The 24,070-nt window shown below is 38.7% G+C and overlaps 1 pseudogene; it reads right to left on the reverse strand.

Annotated features, from left to right (window-relative positions):
- Window positions 1-1,104: 1,104 nt before the first annotated feature.
- LOC141512289 (vomeronasal type-1 receptor 3-like) lies at window positions 1,105-2,005 on the reverse strand (annotated as a pseudogene).
- Window positions 2,006-24,070: the final 22,065 nt, after the last annotated feature.

The raw sequence follows: 24,070 nt of genomic DNA on the forward strand, positions 1-24,070 counted from the left end.
TTTGAAATATCCAAATGCCTCCCACCACACCAAGCAGGCTCCGATAGTTCCCTATTTCATTGAATGTCTATCTTTTCCTCTGAAAGAAGATGTTCAGTTTTGCTGGGTAGTTAATTTTTTTGTTTTGTTCCAAGCTCTTTTGCCTTCCAGAACATTATATTCCAAGTCCTACAAGCCCTCAATGTAGACACTGAAAAATCTTATGTTATCTTGACTGTAGCTCCATGATATTTGAACTGTTTCTTTCTGACTGCTTGTAATATTTTCTCTTTGATGTGGAGTTCTGAAATTTGGCTATCATAATTTCATTTTGGGATCACTTTCAGGAGGTGATTGGCGGATTCTTTTAATTTTTCTTTTACCCTCTGCTTCTAGGATATCAGGGAAGTTTTCCTGGATAAGTTCTTGAAAAATAACATCTAGGCTCCTTTCCTGGTCATGACTTTCAGTTAGCCCAATAATTTTAAAATTATCTCTTTTGGTTCTGTTTTCTGGATTGGTTGTTTTTCCAATGAGATATTTCACATTTTCTTCTAGTTCTTTTTTCATTTTTTTGGTTTTGTTTTATTTTTTTCTTGATTTCTCGCAAAGTCATCAGCTTCCCTTGGCTCCATTTGTCATTTGGAGGCATTCTTTTCCTCACTGGCCTTTTGGACTGCTTTTATTTTTTTCAAAAAACCCAAACTTGTTTTTAAAGTGTTATTTTCTTTAGTGCTTTTTTATATTCATCAAACTGCTGACTCTATTTTCATGATTTTCTCCATATCACATTTCATTTCTCTTCCCAATTTCTCTTCCACTTCCCTTACTTGATTTTCAAAATCTTTTTTTTGTGTTCTTTCATATGAGACCATTTTCAGGTAGGAATTGCAGAAAGTTGTGGGAAGGATAGCAGAGGGAGGTGACCTCTGAGATTCAGTCCTCCTTCCCAGTTCCCCTTTGTCCCTTAAGTCATAAAAGATTCTGGGCAATGTTTACCAGCCTCAGATCCTGGTCTAGGTAGGTGTTTCCTCTATGGGTTATGGTTAAGGATCAGTGCCATCAGACAGTGTAATTCCTGGATATCATCAAGGAGGGCTCCTTAAGTGTGAGCCTAAGGGCTCCTTATACCCTCAGCATTAAGCAGGAGGCACAGCAGACCCTGACCATTTGACTATCCCTGGAGATCAGGAGGAAGAGGCTGATGGTGGGGAAACCATAGCACCAAAAATGCAGACACATTAATCATGCAGGAACTGGAATGAAGAAAGTAGTTCTGGTATATGACAGAGATGCCATTAAAGGACTAAGCAAAAAGAGACAAAAGTCTGGTCAGCAGCAGGATGGACCCAGTGACCTGAATCTCAGGGAAGGCTCTGAGGCAGCTGTTGGCCCTGTGGAGGTGTTGGACTTGCTGATGGTATTTCTGCAGGAGAATCACCTTGTAGACACTTGTGCATACCATCATCCCCACACAGAATGCATCTTAGAAGATGGTTAATAACAAAATTGCTAACTGGGTTTGCCCAGCTACAAAAAAATGAGATCAATTTTACTGTGTGATTGGTGTTGCTGCTTCTTGAGCCTATTATGCCAATGGCTATGCCGACTTCTAGGAGAATGTTCAGAGCCAACAGAAGAGATAGGAAGAGAAACATACTTGGGGACACTGGCTTTGACCCTTTCTCATGGAGAGCTGATGGTACTGATGACAATTGCCTGTAAACCACTCAACAGATGAGTGCTACAGAGGGAAGAACTGTGTCTGACCCTGTTTAGATAAAAATCAATTTTACACCATGTCATCCAGAAAATCTTTCACCCCAAATGTAGATATTGTCATTGGGATACTCCTGGAGAGAAGGAAAATGAAGTTGGCTAAAGTCAAGTAACTAACAATTTGGTCTGTGAGTCTCACCTTCTGTCTAGTGAAGATGAAAAAGCACAGAAGGTTGGAATTCCCCAGGACCCCAAGTCCCATCTGAGAAAGGTAAAGAGTGCCCAGGATAAGATGATGTGGAATCATCCCCTCAGTGCTTAGGGTGAAAGAATGATGGTCAGAGCCAGGGGAACTTGAAGGAAAAGAAGACATAAACATTAGCAAACACCCTGAGATGACTCTGCTCCTTCCCACTCACACTGAAAATTCTTGCTGGGTCACCAGAATGTGGCTACTACATCCCTCACAGATCCAAGAATATTCCTGAGATAATGGAAGAGAAGTGGTCTTTCTAATTCTATAACTCACAACCCACCACCAGTATGCTTCTTGCCTTGGTTATTAGTTGATATCATTTAATTATCAAATAAGCAGCTTTTAGCAAAAGGCATTTGTCCTTCCTTCCTTTGTTTATTCCTTCCTTCCTTTGTTTTCATCCATCTAATCATCTATTTTAACAAAATGGGCATTGTCTTATGCAGAGTAGAATATGACAGAGGCAGCTAGGTGGTTCCTTGGAGAGAACATTGGACTTGGAGTCAGGAAGACGTGAGTTCAAATCTCGTCTCAAATCCTGACTGACAGTAAGATCCTGGGAAAGTTGTTGAATGTCTGTCTGCCAAAATTCCTTCAACTATAGAATGAGGATAATAAATCTGCCACCCGAGTACCTGGTGAATAGTCGACACTTAAGAAATTCTTGTATTCTTTCTTCCTTCCTAATAGATCTCTGTTGTGTACAACTTGTTTTCTTTTAAAACATGTAATGCAATCAATAAAGATCTATCTATCTATCTATCTATCTATCTATCTATCTATCTATCTATCTATCTATCTATCTATCTATGAGTTGGTACAAGACATCCTCAAAAAGTCCCTGGTGCTCTCCTACCACTTCATAAGGGGTCCAGGAGAAAGTAAGCTGATGTTCAGAGAGCCCATGTGGCAGCTCCTAGAAGTTCTTGAGATACAGTGGGGTTTTCTGCCGGGCTCTTTGTGGAGTGAGGAATCTGCACCAAGGCAATTACTTGGTACTTGATATAGATGCTGCTGTGGTGGATCAGGGTCTGCTGCTAGGATGCCAATGGGAAGTTTACAAGAAGTTCTACTTTGGGTTGCATCCCCTTTTCCTCCTCACCCTTTCCGGTCATTCCCTTCTGTTCTACATCTTACATCAGCTAGTATGACTCCAAATTTCTCAGTTAAAAAACATTTACTATGTACTGGGTCCAATGCTAAGAGATAGTGATAATAAAACAGAGAATACAGTTCTTGCCCTCAAGGAGCTTACAGTCTAATGGGGAGACAACATGCAGGCACAATACAAAGCAGGTTATATAAAGGATAAATAAGAAATAACTGAGAGAAGATTCAGGTATTAGGGTGAAGGTTCCTATAGAAGAAGGGATTTTAGTTGGGATTTAGAAGAAGCCAGGGAGGTGAATAATCAGAGAGGAAGAGAGAAAGTGCTCCAGGCTCAGAGGAACAGCCAATGAAAATGCCTAGAGTCAAGAGATGGGGGGGTCTTTGTCATGGAGCATCAAAAAAATGAGTATTCCTAGATCAAAGAGAATATGTCAAGGAGAAGGGTATGAAAAGACAGGCAAGGTAGAAGGGAGCAGGTTAGAAGGGAGTTTGGATGCCAAATAAAGCATTTTGTGTTTGCTCTTGGAGACTTTTGTGACTATATCAGTAGATGTTGAAAAAGTTTTTGCTAAAATCAAATCTGCATTTCTTAAAAACTCTAGAAAACATAGTAAATACTATCTATCTAATTACAAGAGCAAACATAATATACAATGGGAAAATTAAGAAGCTCTCCCAATAAGATAAACAGTAAAATAAGAATAGCCATTATCATAATTAGTATTTAACATAGTTCTAGAAATGTTAACTATAATAATAAAGCAATAAAGAGGAGCATAGGGAATAAGCATAAGCAAAGAGGAAATAGAATTTATACTTTTTAAGATGATATGATGATTTACTTAAAAAAACCCTAAAGAGTCAAAATTAATTGAAATAATAAATGCACTGAACTTCTGGAATATAAAACCAATCCAAGTACATGTTCCATATTCCTATATGTCATCAACAAAATCCTGCCAGAAAAACTAAAAAAGGAGAGTGAACCTTTGGGAACATGTACCAATATGCATTATGGAAATATACAATATAGAAAAAAGTATTAAATATATGTTTCAGATTAAACAACTCAAAGATATAATGGAAAAAGTAGGGGAAAAGAGATCTATCAGTAAAGTTATAATCATTGAAACAACTTAGGACTGGTTAAAATACTGAAAGGTCACTTGGCACAACAAGATTAGTTTCACATCATACAGAAGCAAACATCTAGGGTTCAGTAAACTAAAAAAATTAGTTACTGGGGGAAGTTGACAAAATTTGCTCAGAAAATTAGGTAACAAATTGGCAGAAATCAGGAGCAGATTGTATGGAAGTGGGAACTGCAGAGTCTAGTTACAGCATAAGAGTTCATCAAGAGAATGCAGAAAGGCAGTAAAACCTCATTTTCAAGAAAATAAGGGATAAGATAGTAAAGGAATAAAAATCTAGGCACATCAAATCTCCTTGAATTGAGAACTGAGATGATCATTGAGGTCATTGAATGCACCCGACATCTTCCATTAGAAATGATTGTCAAGGGGTGGCTAGGTGGCGTAGTGGATAAAGCACTGGCCCTGGAGTCAGGAGTACCTGGGTTCAAATCCTGTCTCAGACACTTAATAATTACCTAGCTGTGTGGCCTTGGGCAAGCCACTTAACCCCATTTGCCTTACAAAAAAAACCTAAAAAAAAAAAAAGAAATGATTGTCAGATACTCCTGCCAGTCTCAGTACATATCTGAGCCTATTTTGCTCTAGCTTCCATTGCTTATGTACCTTAGCAGGACCAGCCTAATGTTTATGAGGAGAGATGGGAAATGGACAACAGGTAAGATCTGGAGGAACTTGGCTTGAATGGTCTTGGAATAGTAGCAACCCTCCTTTGTGGGGAATGGGCCTAGTTATTATATACTTGAGCAGTCAGCTCAAAGGAAACCTCTATTGTCTGATGTCTCATCTGATGACAAGTCAGAATACATCAAAGATGAAGTCTGAGCCTTTTGATTCAAACCCAGGGATGCAAATTGGATGCAATCTTCTTGTTGAGATAGCTAGGTGGGGCAGTGGATAGAGTATTGACCCAGGAGTCAGGAGGATCTGAGTTGAAAACCAGACTCAGACACTTAATATTTACTTAGCTGTGTGACTTTGTGCAAGTCACTTTATGCCACTGCCTTGCAAAAACCAGAAATTTTTTTTTATTGGGATAGACTAGTGGCATATCTGTGACAGGTTGTGCTAATCAGATGCCAGAGCTGACTCTCCTCATATGACCTAGACACTAGTAAATCTTCTGGAGGATTGACAGGCTCCATTTCTGTACCTCAGTTACCTGCTCAGTCCTTATCTACTCCATGTTTTATTGTTTTTTACCACAATCCCAAGCTATGTCTCAAGCCCTTGACCACTACCACCACTTGCTGAAGGACACAGGAACTTTACCAGATCCCACACTTGAACCAAACTTTTTTGGAGACAAGTTAGTCAAGACAAATCATCATCTTCCCAGTATTACCAGCCTTTTATTTTTATATCACAGTGGGACACTGCTTCTTTGTTATGGATAGCATGCTTCAATATTGTTTGTCTATAATTCTGGATGGTCATTGCATTGATCAGTGTTCTCACAGCTTTAAATTTTATTGTTTTTTACAGGGTTGTTGATATTGTAGAAATTGTTCTTCTGCTCATTTCATTCTTCATCAGTTTATACAAGTCTTAAAAACTGTCCCCTTTTATAATGTTGGTGCTATAACATTGTTCCGGTTCTGCTTATTTCATGCTGTTAGAGTAATTTCAAGGCTTCTCTTAAGTCATCTATTTCATCATTTTTTACAGCATGATAATCCTTTATTATATTCATCTATGACCACTACCCATTTGATAGGTATCTCTTTAAATTCCTAGGTATCTGCTATCCAACCCCAGTGCTGAGCAGCATAAATCCCCAAATACCAACCAATTTGTGCTAGTATACTCTAACTCCTTCCTTTGTCTGATTTCTATAATTATCACAGGGTTTCTTTGAGGGACATTTAATATGTTATCTAGTCACTGGCCTAGACTGCCCTAATGTGTTTCTGACTTTGATTATTAAACTATTTATATGATCAGCTGGAGCTCCCTGGCCTCCTCTCATCCTTATCATGCTGGAGTTTTTTGGGGGAAGCCCTGAATATCCCACTGAAGGGGGATTTCCGTACAAGAGCTGCTATAATCCACATTGTTCACATTGCTCATTTCATGTTGTATCAGTTTATGCACCCAATTTCAAGGCTTCTCTGAAGTTATCTATTTCCTCATTTCTTACAACACAGTAATTATTCATTATATTCATATATGACTGCTATCAATTGATAAGCATCTCCTTAAATTTTTAGGGTTTTTATTATAAAAAGAATTTCCATAAGCTTTTTAATATATAATTACTTTTTCCTTTGTCTTGGATATCTTTTTTTCTGTTTGTGATAAAAACAAACAAGTTCACTAGAGTAAATAAACATTCAGTCATGTCTTATGATGTATACAACATTCCACACTCCTCACTTCTGCAAAGAAGTTTAGGGGGTACATAGTGTTTGTATCCTTTGATCACTTATGCCTTGGGAATGGAACTTGTTCTTATAGATTCATGTGAATTTTCTGTATATTTTAAATGTCATCCCTTCTATGGGGTGTTCTATAGATTTCCCTCCTCTCCTCCCCTCCCCTTCCCCGCCCCCACCATTTACAGCTTCCCTTTTTACTCAAAGGACATGATTTTGTTCATGTAAGAGATGTCTAGTTTCATTTGATCAGACAATCTTTTTACCTTTTGTAATCACCTCATTCCTTTGATTCAGAACTGCTTCCTTAGAGTTGGATGTAAAAGGCATTAGATTGGGTTGATATGAACTTTCATTTTCAAGTTATGCTTTAAATTTATTGTGTATGGCATGTGTTATAAGCTATTAGTCTAAAATAATTTATACCAAATTATTTTTACATTTTTCCAGAAGTTCATCGCAAATGAGGGAACTCTCCAAGTAATTTATAGTTTCATGTATTTTTGAACATAGGTCCATAAAGTTAAATGACTTCAATCTTTGGTTAGTCTTTATAAAACACATTAAAAGTAGGCCTCAATTGTCTTTCTAGTCTTCTTAAACATTGCTCCTCTTCATCCCTATGTGGTCTAGCAAAAATGACCTGTTTTCAGTTCCTCACTGAGTCACCATTCTCTGAACTTTATAACTGGTAGTATCTCATGTCTGAAGTGCCCTGCTTCTTCACCTCTGCCCTTAGAATGCCTGGTTTCCTTCAAAGGCTGTCTTCTGAGTGAAGCCTCTCCTGCTTTTCCAGGGCCTTTTCTTCCCCAAATAACTATGAGTTTTCTTTGTCTATTTTTTATAGGCAAATGTGTTCTTCGCTAATTAAGTGTAAGCCCCAGGAGAGAAGAAGCAGCTCCATCATTTTTCTTTGTACCTACTTCCTCAAAGTCTACTTGATGGGTAGTAAGATTTGAATAAGTACTTACCAATTGATTTTTTTTTCTGATTCTTCATGTTCTTGATTTAACCAGAGCAACCTGGCAGTACAGGCTCTGGAGCTGAGCACAATGAGACACTCAGAGTGCATGAAATATTTAAGAAATTTTTTTTAAGAAAGTTTACTTATCCTTGTAAAGGATCAAGAAGGATACAATTTGGGGTGGCTAGCTGGCACAGTACATAGAGCACCGGCCCTGGAGTCAGGAGTACCTGGGTTCAAATCCAACCTCAGACACTTAATAATTAGCTGTGTGGCCTTGGGCAAGCCACTTAACCCCATTGCCTTGAAAAAACCTTAAAAAAAAAAGGATAAAATTTAGACATTCAAATAAATGTTACTCTCCTTTGTCTCCCTTTAGAATGGCAAAGCTGGACCACTAACATCCATCCCAGAGATCAGTGGATTATCTAACCCTAACTATGCCCCTAAAATTCCACACAGCAACTCCTCCTAGACAGTCAGGATGACTGAGATACTATCGGGAAGGTACTTAGAATGGGCATCTGGCCTTGTTATCATTTAATAAAGAATTCTTCCCAATCCTTTAACCATGATTTATGTCTTAATTCTGAGGAAGCAACAAATTCTGGGGATCTTTTACATTTTCCCTTTAAGAAAAAGCAGCTTAGTCTGTGTAATATATAGACTGTTCCTGTTCCTATTTCATCCCACTGCTTGGTGGCAAGATCTCTAAATCTTCCCTTGTTGTCCAGCCTTGTCTGGTTCCTTGTGAGCCCATTTGTTTGCCATTCCATTCTCCAGCTCATTTCTCAAATGAGGAAACTGAGGCACACAAGGCTAAAGTGATTTTTTCGGGGCCTCTGAGCTGTGAAGTGCCTGAGGTCTTCCTGACTCCAGAGCTCTATCCCTCACATCACCTAACTGTCCCTCAAAATCTTCTAGGGGTTCTTAAACCACTTAAATAACTGTAAGGCTCTATATAAACAACCCCGACTACAGAGATATGAGGAGCTCTAAGTAGAGGAAATTAGTACAAATAAAAGAAAGATATCAAACACTAGGCAATGTAAAAGTCCTCTAAAAGGGAACACTGCATTCAGTGGGGGTAATATCAGAGGCATCACCCAGTGGGGCTGCCTTCCTCTCTCAGAACTAGATAAATCTAACCACAAAATAAACAAAAAGGAAGTTAAGAAGGTGAATGAACTCTTAGAAAACTTAGATATGATAGACCTCTGGAGAAAAATGTAATGGGGATAGAAAAGAATATACTTTTTTTCTCGGAAATACATGACACCTATACCAAAACTGACCATGTACTAGGACATATAAACTTTATAATCAACTGCAGAAAGGCAGGAATAATAAATGCATATTTCTCAAGACCATGATGAAATAAAAATTACTTGTAATAAAGACCTGTAGAAAGATAAACCAAAAAGTAATTGGAAACTAAATAACTTAATTTTCATTAAATAGCAAATCATGGAAGTAATCAATAATTATATCCAAGAAAATGATAATAATGAGACATCATACCAAAATTTATGGGATGCAGCCAAGGGCAGTTTTGAGGGGGAACTTTTATATCTTTAAATGCTTATATGAATAAAATAGGGGAAGAGGAGATCAATGAATTGGGTATGCAATTAAAAAAAGCTAGAAAAAGAACAAATTAAAGATTCCCAATTAAATACTAAATTAGAAATTCTGAAAATCATGGGAGAGGTTGATAAAATTGAAAGCAAGAAAACAATTGATCTAAAAAATAAAGCTAAGAATTGGTTTTATGAAAGTCAATAAAATAGATAAACCTTTGCTTAATCTGATTAAGAAAAAGAAATAAGATAGCCAAAATACCAGTGTCAAAAATGAAAATGGTGAACTAACCACCAACGAGGAGGAAATTAAAGAGACAATTTGGAATTACTTTGCCTAACTGTATGCCAATAAGTTTGATAACCTGAATGAAATGGATGAATAGATACTTTCTTTTTCTTTTCTTTTTTTTAAGTTTTTGTAAGGCAAATGGGGTTAAGTGGCTTGCCCAAGGTCACACAGCTAGGTAGTTATTAAGTGTCTGAGGCTGGATTTGAACTCAGGTACTCCTGACTCCGGGGCCGGTGCTCTATCCACTGTACTACCTAGCCACCCCTGAATGGATATGTACAAAAATAGAAACTGCCCAGAATAACAGAAGAAATAACATACTTAAATAACCCCATTTCAGAAAAAGAAATTGAAGAAACCATCAATAAAATCCCTAAGAGAAAGTCTCCAGGTCCAGATGGATTTACAAGTGAATTCTACCAAACATTTAAGGAGCGACTAATTCCTATTCTACATAAACTATTTTTAAAAAAATAGGAGGAGTTCTGCCAAATTCCTTTTTTGACACTAACCTGGTGCTGATACCTAAACAGAGAAAGAAAATTATAGACCAATATCCCTAATGAATAGTAATGGTGATAGGAATCGATGTTGATGCAAAAATCTCAAATAAAATTTTAGCAATGAGGTTACAAGTTATTACTAGGATAATACACCATGATCAGATAGGATTTATATTTATTTTGTTTTTGTACAAATGATGTTTTTTATACATTATTAAAATATTGTTGTTTAAGAGTAAACATAATACCCCTCCCCCCAAAATAAAGACCCTCATGAGCAATAAAGTAAAGGAAAGAGGAAAAAATCAAAATAATAATAACAACAATAACAATAAGGGCAGCTAAGTGGCACATTGGATGGAGCACCGGCCTCGGAGTCAGGAGCACCCAAGCCCAAATCTGGCCCCAGACACCCAACAATCACCTAGCTGTGTGGCCCTGAGCAAGCCACCCCAACCCCACTGCCCTGCAAAAACAAAAAAACCCCAAATAAAATAAAATGATAATAATAATAATAATGATAATAATAATGATAATAATAATAATAATAATAATAATAATAATAATAATAATAGTAGGAATGGCCCAGGTAGCGCAGTGGAAAGAGCGTCGACCCCAGAGTCAGGAGCACCCAGGTCCAAATCTGGCCCCAGACACCCAACAATCACCCAGCTGTGCGACCCCGGGTAAGCCACCCAACCCCATCCGCCTCACAACCCCCCCAAAATAACAATAACAACAGCAATAATAAATGTGCTTCAGTCTGTGTTCCAACACCACCAGCTCTGTTGCAGGTAGATCACATTCTTTAAGATAAGTCCATCACAAAAGCTACTTCCATAATTTTCTACTATTGTCACACTGCTGATCGCAACTCCCTCCATTCGTACTTCACCGCTACCATACACTATATTTTCTCTCTCCTTCCACTCTGTCCCTCTTCTTAAATGTGCTATAGGGTAGCTGAGTGGCACAGCAGACTAATCACTGGCCCTGGGGCCAAGAGGTCCCGAGTCCACCTACCACCCCTAAGGCTCAGCAGCCACCTGGCCGTGTGGTCCCAGACAGGCCCTCCAATCCCAGCCCCTTGCAAGAAATAAAAAAGAAAATGTGTTATATCTGACCACTCTCCCCGTGGTCTACCCTCTCCTCTATCACTTACATCCCCGCCCCCCATCCCCCTGTTCCCCTTCTCTCCTTATTCTAGATGTCTATACCCCATTGAGTAAATATGCTGTTTCACCTCTGAGCCACCTCTGATGAGAGCAAAGTTTCCCTCATTCCCCCTTGCCTTCCCCTTCCATAAAATTGCAATAGCTCATTGTAATAAAAAATCTTATTACATGAAATATCTTAGCCTATTCTACCTCTGCTTTCTCTTACTCGCATTACATTTCCCTTTTAGCCATTGACTCTATTTTTACAATATCTATCTATCTATCTATCTATCTATCTATCTATCTATCTATCTTCAAACTCAGCTTTCGCCTGTGCTTCATCCATAAAAGCTCCTTCTACCTGCTCTATTAAATGAGAAGTTTCCTATGAGTATTATCACCATCATTTTTCTATGCCAGAATACATGTAGTTCATCATCATTAAGTCCCTCATATTTTTCCCTTCTCCTCTGCTCTCTATATTTCACCTGAGTCCTGTACCTGAAGATCAAACTATCTGTTCAGCTCTGGCCCTTCCAAAAGGAACATTTGAAATTCCCCTAGTTCATTGAAAGTCCATCTTTTTCCCTGGAAGAGGATGTTCAGTTTTGCTGGGTATATAATTTATTTTTAAATTTGGTTGCTACTCTCCTTTGCTTTCCTCATAGTGTCTGGATCACAAGGATATGCCACAGGATATGGAAGTGAGGGAAGGAAGCTACCTTGAGTCCTCTTTTATCTAAGACCAAGGTGAAGCCAAGGATCTATGACCCTACTTTGTTTCTGTATTTGGTGTGTTCATTCTTTCCTACTCCTGGAGGAGACTGAAGATGGCCTTGACCTTGTAATCTTTGTAAGATCATGAGGGAAAGACATCCTCTGGTAGTGGAATTTGGAATAAGTTTTGTGCCCAAGCAGGACAACATTGAGGGCCCTGAAGATTGATCTTTGAGCCTAAAACCATAGGAATGAGACATGAATTCATCCAGGGGGTATATTGTATTTGGAAGTGTATATAGTTGGATTTATATCATGTAGAAGGTGAGTTAAGTCTGGGCTCAGTCTCCCCAGAGACCAAGATGATTTAGGAGATAATGTATCCTATCCCTGTGTTTGACTTTAGGATGGGAGAGGTATTTGTACTCCTGTTCTTGCTATATCATGATAGAAAATATTCATCATAAAACCTAATTAATGTTAATTGTTCAAGCGGAAGTGAGATTTTAATCATGTCACTTAAAATGAGGAAGCTCCATGGCATGTTGACTTGAGCTGATACCTTTGAGATAGATAGGGCACAACCCCTTTGGAGTACCCCTTGAACCATGATGGGCAGATGTATCTGATGACACTCAAAAAGTAAGATTCAGGGTCATTCATTACACTTTAGAAATAGATTGTTTAATGCACTGAAGACTTTACATTTATAAAAGAGACTTTACCACTGCTTTGCTGCTGTGTCCTCAACACCATCGTATCATTTCATCTGACATGCAGCTGAAACGTTATGTATATTTCTTCTCTATATAGTAGAATGAAAACTTTTTGAGGGCAGGGAAAAATTACCTTAATTTTGATAACTCCATGTTGAAGCTTGTCACAGAATATGTGCTGGATAAATGATTCACTGATTAATTTATTCCTGTTGAATTCATCCCAGATTCAGTTGATGGCTTTAGTCTTGTCAAGATTTGTTTGGATTCTATCATCATTACCTATCCCCCTATTTATCTTTCACAAATCGTGTAAGGATATCATTTGCCTTTCACCCTGTTATTAATAAAACTTTGAACAATCCAGGACCCAGCAGAGATCCCTGGGACAGCCCCTAAGAATCTCATGCCAAGGTGACATTGAACCATCAGGATTAAGTCTAATGCCCCATTGGATCATCTATACCTTTCTCATTGACATCTTTTCAATCTGCAAACTACTGAAGTTTCCCCAGTTGTAGACTCACATTCTTTCAGTGGCTCCAAGATGCCATTCCATGGCTGAAATTATGCCTGAAGGCTGATTCTATTATACTCCTTTGCACCAAGGTCCTGTACTTGGGTAGCTTTCCTTTTAATGAGGAGGGATGGGAATGTCACTGAGCCTATATTTTCATTTGAGTCAGAACACTTTCCCAAGACTGTACTGCCAATCAAGCAGCCATGGTGGCAAATGAGTTCCTAGAGTCTAACCCAGTGAAGAATGTGTAATTCTTTTCTTTTTTAGAATGCATTTTTTTCTTTTATTAAAGATTTTATTTGGGTTTTACAATTTTCCCCCCAATCCTCCCCCCCATGGAAAGCAATCTGTCAGTCTTTACTTTGTTTCCATGTTGTACATTGATCCAAATTGAGTGTGATGAGAGAGAAATCAGATCCTTAAGGATAAAACAAAAAGTATAAGAAATAACAAGATCAAACAATAAGATATCTGTTTTTTCCCCCCCTAAATTAAAAGGAATAGTCCTTGAACTGTGTTCAAACTCCACAGCTCTTTATCTGGATACAGATGATAAGGAAAGTATAATTCTTGCTTTTTTTTTTAGGTTTTTTGCAAGGCAAATGGGGTTAAGTGGCTTGCCCAAGGCCACACAGCTAGGTAATTATTTAAGTGTCTAAGTTCAGATTTGAACTCAGGGACTCCTGACTCCAGGGCCGGTGCTCTATCCACAGTGCCACCTAGCCGCCCCTAATGTGTAATTCTTGAAAAAAGAAGTTGCTCTTTGACAAATAGAGGAATGCATGAAGCTTCCAGAATCTCTATCCTCAGCCCTCCCATTAGTGGTCTCATCATTCTGAATGAAAAGCTACCCAAAAGCTTTAGAGGGCCAAGGTAACTTCATATGAGTAATTATCCCCATATGACATGACTGCATGGCATGCTGACAGTGCCTTGCTTCTGAGAACATACTGTCCTAGCCAGACCGTGACATTTATCCCAGAGTAATATTTTCTATGATCAAGGGTTTAGGCTGGAACCTGAGTGCAGCAGAGAAGAGAGGTTACAGTTTTATTTCAGCTCCTAGGCAAAAGCTCTCCAGGATCTGGTCTTTCTGATTCAATCCAATTCAGTGGGAGGTGGGAGACATTATAGGGAGATAAAGGAAATGGCATCTGAACTGTACTTTAAAGGGAGAGAGATTTTCTGAAGAGTGGAAGTGAGGAGGGGAGTGTTTGAGGATGAGTGCAGGCAGTACAAAGTCACAGAGAGGAGATTCAATGTTGTGTGAGGAAAAGCAAATAGGCCAGTTTGATATGAATGTAGAAGGAATCAAGTAGAAGCATGCTAAAAAAATGAGACTGGGGCCAAACTAAGGCAGTCTTTAAATATCAGATAGAAGAATATTGCCCCAGAGGCAATGGAGGGGGGTGCAAGATGTAATAAAGTCACTCCTGTGTTTTATGCATAGATTTGGATAATCATGAGTGTATCCAGTTAACAAGGGTTGATTCTGAAGGCAGAGAAGACAGTTGCTGAAGATCACTTCCCAAAGTGTGTGTGTGTGTGTGTGTGTGTGTGTGTACACACATGTGCACACCTTCCAATTTCTTTACCATCTCAGTGTCACTATCCCAAGTTGTGATGACTTGATCATTTTGTCCTAGATTGGGTGAGTCACTCTGAAGTCAGGTTGAAGGATAAAAGGCTTCTGTTTGAGGTCACATTTGACCAATCTAAGGGTTAGAGTTTATGATTGATGCTGAAGGAGACCTGTTTAGAAGGAGGGGGCATCTTAGTAGAAGTCTGTCCTCTATCCCCTCATTACTTCTGTCACTCTGTGACATCTGGCAGAGAGAGAAGAGTCAAAGATTAGTCTGAGGTTATGAGCCTTGCAAAATACAAGATGGTAATTCCACCAACAGAAAAAGGATCCTTGAAGAAGGAGCAGGGATGAGAAGAAATGACAGATTCAGTCTTACACTTCTTGAGTGTGAGTTATTAGAAGGGTAGCCAGATCCAGCAGAAAATTGAAAAGGCAGAATTTTATCACAGGGATGAAGTCAGCACTAGACATAGAGATTTAGGAATCATGTAAATAAAGGTGATATTTAAATTTGGGAACTGAAGAAAAATGATGAGACAATGTTTAGAGACAGAAACTGAATATAAGGACTGAGGGACTATGCACATGATAGATTTTTTGTAAATGCTTTCTATTTCTCATCATCATCATCATCACAGTAATATGGCAAAGGTAGAAAGAAGAAAAGATTCAGGTCTTATGAACACAAGACCTGAGAAACAGGAGGAGAATCATTATATAGAATCCAAGATAGTGTGAGTGTTACACAAAGATCAAAAGAATATTGACTAATAAGATGCCACTGGTCTTTGAAGGGAAAAGGATATTTTTGGTGTCCTTGGATAAAAGCTTCAAAGTCAATACCATTTAATTAAATAAAGATTCATTACCATCTGCAGCTAGATGGAATGAGTGCTAGGTCTGGAAGGTCTGTGTTCAAATCTGACCTCTGACATTTTTTATTTATATGTTCTCTAGCAAGTTACTTTACCTTTGTTTGCCTCAATTTCCTCAACAAGTAAAATGAGGACAGTAATAATATCTCATTCCTAGGGTTGTTGCAAAAATAAAATGAGATGGGGTGGCTAGGTGGCATAGTGGATAAAGCACAGGCCTTGGAATCAGGAGTACCTGGGTTCAAATCCGGTCTCAGACACTTAATAATTACCTAGCTGTGTGGCCTTGGGCAAGCCACTTAACCCCGTTTGCCTTGCAAAAAACCTAAAAAAAAATAAAATGAGATCATTTTTGTAAATCACTTATCACTGTGTAGCACAGAGTAAGTGCTATATAAATGCTAGCTGTTTATCATCACCCTTCATGTAAATGTGAGATAAATCATATTCACAGAGATATAAGTATGAGGATATTTGAGGAAGAGGACAGAATCTATAGGGGATCAGGGAAGGCTTTATGAAAGAGAAAACAGTTGAGCCAAACCCTGAATTAACTTCTGTCAGGTGGATATGAATTTCTTCCAGGAAGGGTATGGTGCGCACGTGTGTTTGTGTGTGTGTATGTGTGTGTGTGTATGTGTGTGTGTGTGTGTTGAGTGAAAACATGGAGGCAGGAGATGGAATGCCTCATAGTGCAGGTTGGCATGAACATACAGTGAGGAAAGGGGAACAATGGTAAATCAAACTGGAAAGGGAGATTGGAACCAAGTTGTAGAAAGCCTTAAAACCTAGAATGGGGTGTTGTACTTTCTCCTGGAGGCAATGGGGCTTTCAGATCTAAGCCCTAGTAAAGTTCTTTAGGCAGCTGTGTAGAGGCTGAATTGGAAAGAGGATAGACAAGAATCAGAGTGCCCAAGTAGTAGCAAGTGATTATAATGGGCTAGGGTCAAAGTGATGAGGTCCTAAAATGGGTTAGTGACTGCAAATAATAAGAAGATGGAGGTGAAAGATCGAGAAGCAGAATTGATAAGAACTGGAAACACTAGATAAGGACAGGGAGAGAGGTAAAGTGGAATTTAGGAGGATTGCAAGCCTAGAGTCCTAGAGTCAAGAAGAATGGGTTACGATTCTGCCTCAGACTCATGAACTAAGGTATCCTAGCAAGTCATAAAAAGTGGAAAATAATAAGGCCTATCTCCTTAGATTCTTGTTTTGGAAGCATAAACAAGTCACTTACTCTCTGCTTCAGTTTATAAAGTAGGGATTTTCATATCCTATATATCCCCAAACTTGAAGACTGGAAAGATGATGACTCCTTCCAAAGCATGGGAAGGATTGGAGATTTTAGAAGGGAAGAAAATAAGGCAAGTTTCACTAAGGAAATTTGAGAAGATAGTGGAGAAAAGCCAGGAATTTGGCAGGTTTTCCCAGTTTCCCTCTGTAATAACTTGAAATGAATCTTCTAACAGATTCTGGAGCAAAAGGACCAAAAAAAGATACAGTGAAATAAATTTTCAGTGAAAGATATCTGTATGGGAATTTAGGAAAGGTCTATCTTATTCAAGTGCAGGTGGATCACAGCCCAGCACAGGTGGGATGAAGGAAAGCCAGAGGCGTGTCTTAGCTGAAGAACAGATCAGTATCCAAGACCCTTATTTCCCAGCTCAACTCAGCAGGCCAGTGGTACATCAGGTTGGCAGTGATGACCCCAGTTCGAAGACAGAAGATATATTGTGAACTCTGGAGTACTAAGTGGGTCTGGGTTAGGCTAACCCAATCCAAAAAGCAAACTTCTGGCAGGCCCCAATGTGACCATACCATCATTTTACCAATGAATATACTGTGGCTTTGAAGTGTGACCCATTCAGCTAGAAAGTGTAAGCTAGATTTGAATCCATGCTTTCATACCTCCAAGTCTAGATCTCTACTTTCTCCTTCATCCTCCTTCTCAAGAGAGACATAACTTCTTGTAATAAGGAGGTGCTATTCTCTCTTCATTCCATGCCAGTCAGACCACATTGGAATATTGTATTGGGTTATGGACACCATAGTTTAAGGAGGACATTGAGAAGTTGGAGAATGTCCAGAGGAAGGAAACCACAATAATGAAGGGTTTTGAGTCCCCATATCCAGAAAGAACTGAGAATGTCTAGACTGGAGAAGATTAAGAGGGACATGAGTCATATTAAAGTTTTAGAAGGGTTGTGAATAAGGAATCACTCATCCTGTTTGACCAAAAAGAGAAGAATCAGGAACAATGGGTAGACTTTTTAAAGAAATGTTTAGAGTTACTGCTAAGAAAAACTTCCAGACAATGGACAAATTTATTCCAAAGTGGAATAGATTTCTCTGGCAACAGAGGTTCCTCCCCATTAGAGGTCTTTAATCATAGACTGGATCACCTTTTGTAACCTTCCAGGTATATGTTGGACTACATGACTTCCATGGTCTCTATCAACTTTTAAATTTTGTGATTCTATAATCTTAATTTATGTTCATACCTATATCCATATAATCAATATCTGTAACTATTAATACATATTTATGTAACTAAGGGTAATAAAACATGTTCATAAGAAATATCATGACATCCAAGTACATATTTACAAACACACACACACACACACACACACACACACACACACACACACACACACACACACTTCCTAAACATCCAAGGAAAAGATAATGAAAGGTGTTTTTCCTTACTTACACAGTTACCCAGATGTTCAGATGGTAGTTCTGAGGATCTTAAACTCAATGTCTTTCTTTTTTTTCTTTTCTAGAAGATGGAAAACTTGAAGCCAGGAGCTTAAATATCAAAGATGCTAAAGATGCTTTCTTTCCCAGTAGTAGTGGAGATGAAATGAAGGCTGTCAAAAGCCCAAAGGGGGGCCTCCAGAATTGGCTGCTGACTCCTCAGTCCCTAGGGCATCACAGCTAAATCCCTGGAGTGTGAGGATGCCAGAATTTACTGCAGTGATGTGAAACATTGGGGAAATAGATATTTAAAAAATCTAACTGTTTGGATGGATTCATGAGCCCATCAGAATCTTTCCATGGAACTGATTACAAATCAATAGTGCTATCTTAGCCTCTTCATTCTATGAAGGTCCTCCTCCATGTCTGGAGGGTGTCTTCTGTACACTTTCTTCATGGCTCAGATGTGAGGATAAAATTTGATAATATTGAATATTGAAAAGCTTAAAGTCTTTTTAAAATATTTGTCATTGGAATTATTGGTATCTGTTATTCCTCATTCTAACTTTTCTGATCAATCATATTTACCTTTAACAATGTACAAGATAATGTAGAGTAGTGAATAGAGGGCTCAACTTGGGGTTTAGAAGACTTGAGTTCAAATATCATCTCTGATATTTACTACCTGGGTGACCTCAGGTTGTCTCTTGCCCATGGATAATGCTTCAATTCCTCATGCATTTCTTATTCCATGGGGTTGTTGTAAAGATCAAATCAGATGAATAATCAAAAATGCTTTAAAACTTAACTCTCCATAAATGCCAGGCATTTTTGTTATTGACCCCCTTGTTCAGTTATCTGAGTTTATTTATTTACTGCATCTTAGAGTTCCATCCACTGTGGATCTTTCCATTAACCTTTAGATCAATTGCAGCTTGATTCTGCAGAGAATTTTGCATATCCTTGGTAGTCAGGTGACATCACCAGGAGACTATCAATATTAAACAAAGCTCAGCTGTGTGAGGTTAATCGTTTTTCATTTGTTTCAGTTGTAACCAAACCTTTGTGACTACATTTGGGGTTTTCTTGGCTAAGATATTCTTCTGATTCATGATACAGATGAGGAAATGGAGGCAAACACGATTATTGATTTGCTCCAGATCACTCAGCAAGTAAGTGTAGTTGAATTCCAGGTGTGACAATTTATCAACTTTGCCACCGAGCTGCCCCTGTGTCTTATTGATCAAATGTGTAATCTAGGGTCTTTGGAGACAAGGTACTTTGTTAATACAACTTGAACTCAATACGGAGGAGGTGACCTTTGATTTGAGTTTAGCTGGCAATCTTCCAACACATCTCAAATTACGAATGCTGTTTTGGAACCTGTTAGCTTAATTTCCATTACACTAATATATCATGTGTGATGGGATTGAGTGAATGTGGTTCTCCTGTGTGCATCATTAGGATTGAATAGGAAAGGAGGATAGCCTTCAAAGCCTAGGGCTAAAAAAGGGACATTTTTTTTAGGTTCTTGCAAGGCAAATAGGGTTAAGTGGCTTGCCCAAGGCCACACAGCTAGGTAATTATTAAGTGTCTGAGACCAGATTGGAACCCAGGTACTCCTGACTCCAGGGCTGGTGCTTTATCCACTATGCCACCTAGCCACCCCTCTATCCCACCTAGCCACCATAAAAAGGGACATTTTCAGATTGTGATGGGAAGTTTTCAGAAACTTAGCCCAGAACTAGTGAGATTATAACCTTGGAACATGTGAAAGAAGAAGATCCTGAGATAGTGGGACTCTTGAATTCTCTGTGCAATACATAGATCCAATATCATCCATATTTTATTTACTAAATCAGCCCTGACTTTGGAACCTAGAATTTTTAGTTTTCTTAGAGAATCATCTTTGGTGCTGGTTCTAGGGATCTTTGCTCAATGCCCATAGTTGGTCTCCTTGTCCTTCAAATGATATTGTATTCAGATGAGAACTTTGAAAGCAGAAGTGGAGAAGTGTTCCATATAAACAGCAGTTGAACATGGTCCTGAGAAATAGGAGAGTGCTGTTCCAAAGAGACAGATGATGGCATCTTTTGCCTTTAGTCAGGTACTGTGAGGTGCCCAGTGTGGTAATACTGCTACTGATCCTGGAAAATCTAGCAGGAATCCCAGGGAGAGTTCTCTTTTCTTTGTGAAGGGCAGGGCCACCCTGGGATGGGTTTTCCTTGAGAGAGGAGCCCACACCTTGGAAAGTACTGCAATTCCAGTGGTATCCTATGAAATTGAGATCTAGGGACTGTACTAATAGCAGAGCAATATAGGCCTATGAATGGCAACTGACATTGTCCCATTGTTAAAGCCATTGCCAAGTGTATCATACTGATGAATGGTTTACAAGTCAAAGATGGATGGGATGGCTAGATGGGGCAGTATATAGAGCACAGACCTGGAGTCAGGAGGACTTACTTGAGTTTAAATCCGGCCTCCTTGCAATTCGCCCCCCCCCAAAAGAATCACAATTATAGGGGCATGTTTCCATGAATGGACTTCATATCCATAATACATAGAGTTTGCTTTCTTAGTCCCATGTGCAATAGAACCTTTGGAACCACTACCCTACACAAGAATGATATGAATCATCACAGGCAGTTTTCTTTCTGCTTTTTTATTTTACTTCCACAGATTTGGTACTTCAGTACTTCCAAAGGACCAAAATTGCCTCTTACTTGCCCATCTATACATTTCTGGGTGGACCTGATAGTATGTCTGGATACCCAAAGTTCCAGAAGAGACTTCAATACATACTGATTCCTATAATTACCTTGTTTTTGTTTAGCTTTTCATTTGAGTTGGAGGAGGATAGAGGGTTGTGAATATGGTTGAGGACACAAGTCTATATGAGGACATCAGAATCTGCCCTTCTATTCTCTGGTTTGTAGAGGAGCCTGAACATGTTGGGATAGTTCACAGTTATTAAGAGCAGAACATGAGAAACTGGATGGGAGAGAGATTTGGATAAGAAGTCCAAATATTCAGGACAAAGTGAGGGCTGAATTAAGCGTCCCCAAGGAAAATTAGCGTTAATGGGACAAGTACGCAAGTGTACATAGAAAGGGACAGGGGACAAAGTCAAGCTGAAGAAAGAGAAAAAACAATAAGATCCCAGGGTCCTAGGAACCGATCTGGAAGGGAGCTCAGCAGCCATCTGGGTGAGTCCCCCTTTCATAGATGAGGAAAACTGAGACCCTGAAGGATTTAAATGATTGCTCAGGGCCGTTAGGTGGTGTAGTGGCTAGAGCAATGGCCCTAGAGTCAGGAAGACCTGAATTCAAAATTGACCTCAGACACTTAATTATTACCTGGCTGTGTGACCTTAGGCAAGTCACTTAACCACATTGTCTTGCACAAACCAAATAAATAAATACATAAATAATGACTGCCCAATATCTAAAGGGGGACATGCATAAGGAGAAAAAATAGTTCTTTTGATTAGAAGTAATAAATAGAAGTGGGGATAGGGCACAAAATGAGAAGGGACATTATGGGTTCTGTTTAAGGGGTAAAGACCCATCCAGGTCATATATGTAAAGATAGTGGGGGAATAGCAAACTTGGAGTTTACCTTCTTTCCTAAATCTAGCCTTTATTTAGGAGAAGCTTGAGAGGATCTAAGAATAGATTCACTGTACATACTTCAGGCCACTTGGAGATGAATCCCTCAAGAAAGCATGAATGTATGATTTCTAACCCTCTTCCCAAGTGAGGAAGTCAATCCCTACTATAGAGATATCACAGAGTGGACCTCACACATTGCTTCACTCCTATATGTATTAGTGGTCCCACTTTAAATTTTATAAGAAATATGGAAATAGTTTGTTTCTTAGAAACATTATTCTATCTTTACTGAAAGTTGAATCTTTGTTTGCAAATTGACAAAATCAAGAAAGCCATTGGATCCACTTATCTATCACAAATGAAGAATATTTTATCCCAAAGAGACTTAGGCTATGAAACAGGGTCTTTAGTAATAGAACACTGCTCAGTCCTTCAGGTGTTGTGATAGCAATGTCTCTTCTCAGATGTCTCTGCTCTTGTTGAGAGAAGTCTGAATAACAGCAACAGGTGCTCTGGGATCTGACAATGTGCTCAGGCTAGGATGTAGACTTATTCATCTTATAGTAAACTTAATTAACCCCCAAATCCGTTCAATAGTATTCTGTTTGAAATTGTTGAGCCAGTGTTCATCAATGATTTGAGATATAGTTTTCTTTCTGATTTTTGTATTCCCCTTAGGTATTAGGGCTTTATTTGTCTCATTAAAAAAATTCTGAAAGTGCTTTATTTCTGAATCTTTAAAAAAATTGGTGTTGTATTGCTATTAGCTGTTCTTTAAAAGTTTGATGAAATTTTTCTGTGAATCCATAAAAGATCAGGAATATTTTTTTTCCCTTTTGGTGACTGTATCTAAAAATTGCTTTTTAAGATCACTATTTGGTCTAGAGATAGGTTGTGCATTTTATATTTTTGAAGGCATTCCTTTATTTCTTTTGTGTTCTTGGTTTTAGTTATACTTTTTCTGATTTTTTTAGTTTTGCTGTGATTTTACCTTGTTCATTTGCTATCTTATGGATTTTATTTCTTCTCTTTTTTTAATTGAATAATTTGAGTTTATGCATTTTATTAGCTCTTTAAAGAACCTGCTTTTGGTTTTATTTATAATTTCTATTTTGTTTCAAATTCATTCATTTCCTTTTTAAATATATCTTCATTTTTTTTGCTTATTTTGGCTTCATGTATTTGTCATGTAGGGCTGAGGTATTAGATGAAGACAAGCAGGCAAACAGACAGCCATATGGGTAGGCAGACAGGCAGGCTGACAAATGGGCAAACAGGCAGACAGATGAGTAGGCAGACAGACAGGTAGGTAGACAGAAAAGCAGACAATCAGACAGACAGATAGATGGGAAGACAGGCAAGTATACAGAAATACAGAGAGATGGGCAGTCAGACAGATTATATAGGTGGTCAGAAAGGTAAACAGATGATTAGGTTGACAAGTAGACACAAACCAACAACACCAGGAAACATGAGTCAAAGTCATGAGTCTTAGAACCTAAGTGAGTGGGAAGATGGAAAAGCCATAGGCATCAACAAAGAAGTTCTGAATCAGAGAGAATTTAGAGGGGAAGTTGAGGATTTCTGTTTTGGATTGCTATATTCAGGTGCAGAAATCTAGTAGCAGCTGGAGATACAAGACTGCAGGTCAGGAGGTTAGGCAGTTAGGATTGGATAAGTACATCTGAGTGGAATCACTGGGAGCTGATAAGATCACCTAGTGAAATAATATAGAAAGCTATGAGAAGGGAGATGGGGAGAGAGCCTTGGGAGGCACCCATCAGTTGGTATGCATGACCTGAAGGAAAAGCCAGGTAAGGAGATAAAAAAGCCAGAGAGGTAAGAGAACCATATACACTGGAAAATCTTGAGAGAAGGTAGTATTAAGAAGAAAAGAGTGTCAAAGTCTGCAGAGAGATCAGGAAGGAAGAAGACTTAGAATAGACCATTAGATCTGATGATTAAGATAGTTGGACAATGATCCAAAAGAATCCCAAAGGACTCAGGATGAAAAATACTCTCTTCCAGCAGAGAAAGAGCTGATAGAGTTTGAATTGTGATTGAAATCTTCTTTCTTTCTTCCTCCCTCCTTCCCTCCCTCCTTTCCCTACCTCCCTTCCTCCCCCCTCTCCTTCTCACCCTCATTTCCTTCCTTCCTTCTTTCCTTCCTTCCTTTTTTCTTTCCTTCCTTCTTTGTTTCATTCATTTTTCTTTCCTTTCTTTCTCTTTTTACCTTTTTTCTTGGCTTCCTTCTTTC

Source organism: Macrotis lagotis, chromosome 2, assembly GCF_037893015.1.
Source record: "Macrotis lagotis isolate mMagLag1 chromosome 2, bilby.v1.9.chrom.fasta, whole genome shotgun sequence".
NCBI lineage: Eukaryota > Metazoa > Chordata > Mammalia > Peramelemorphia > Peramelidae > Macrotis > Macrotis lagotis.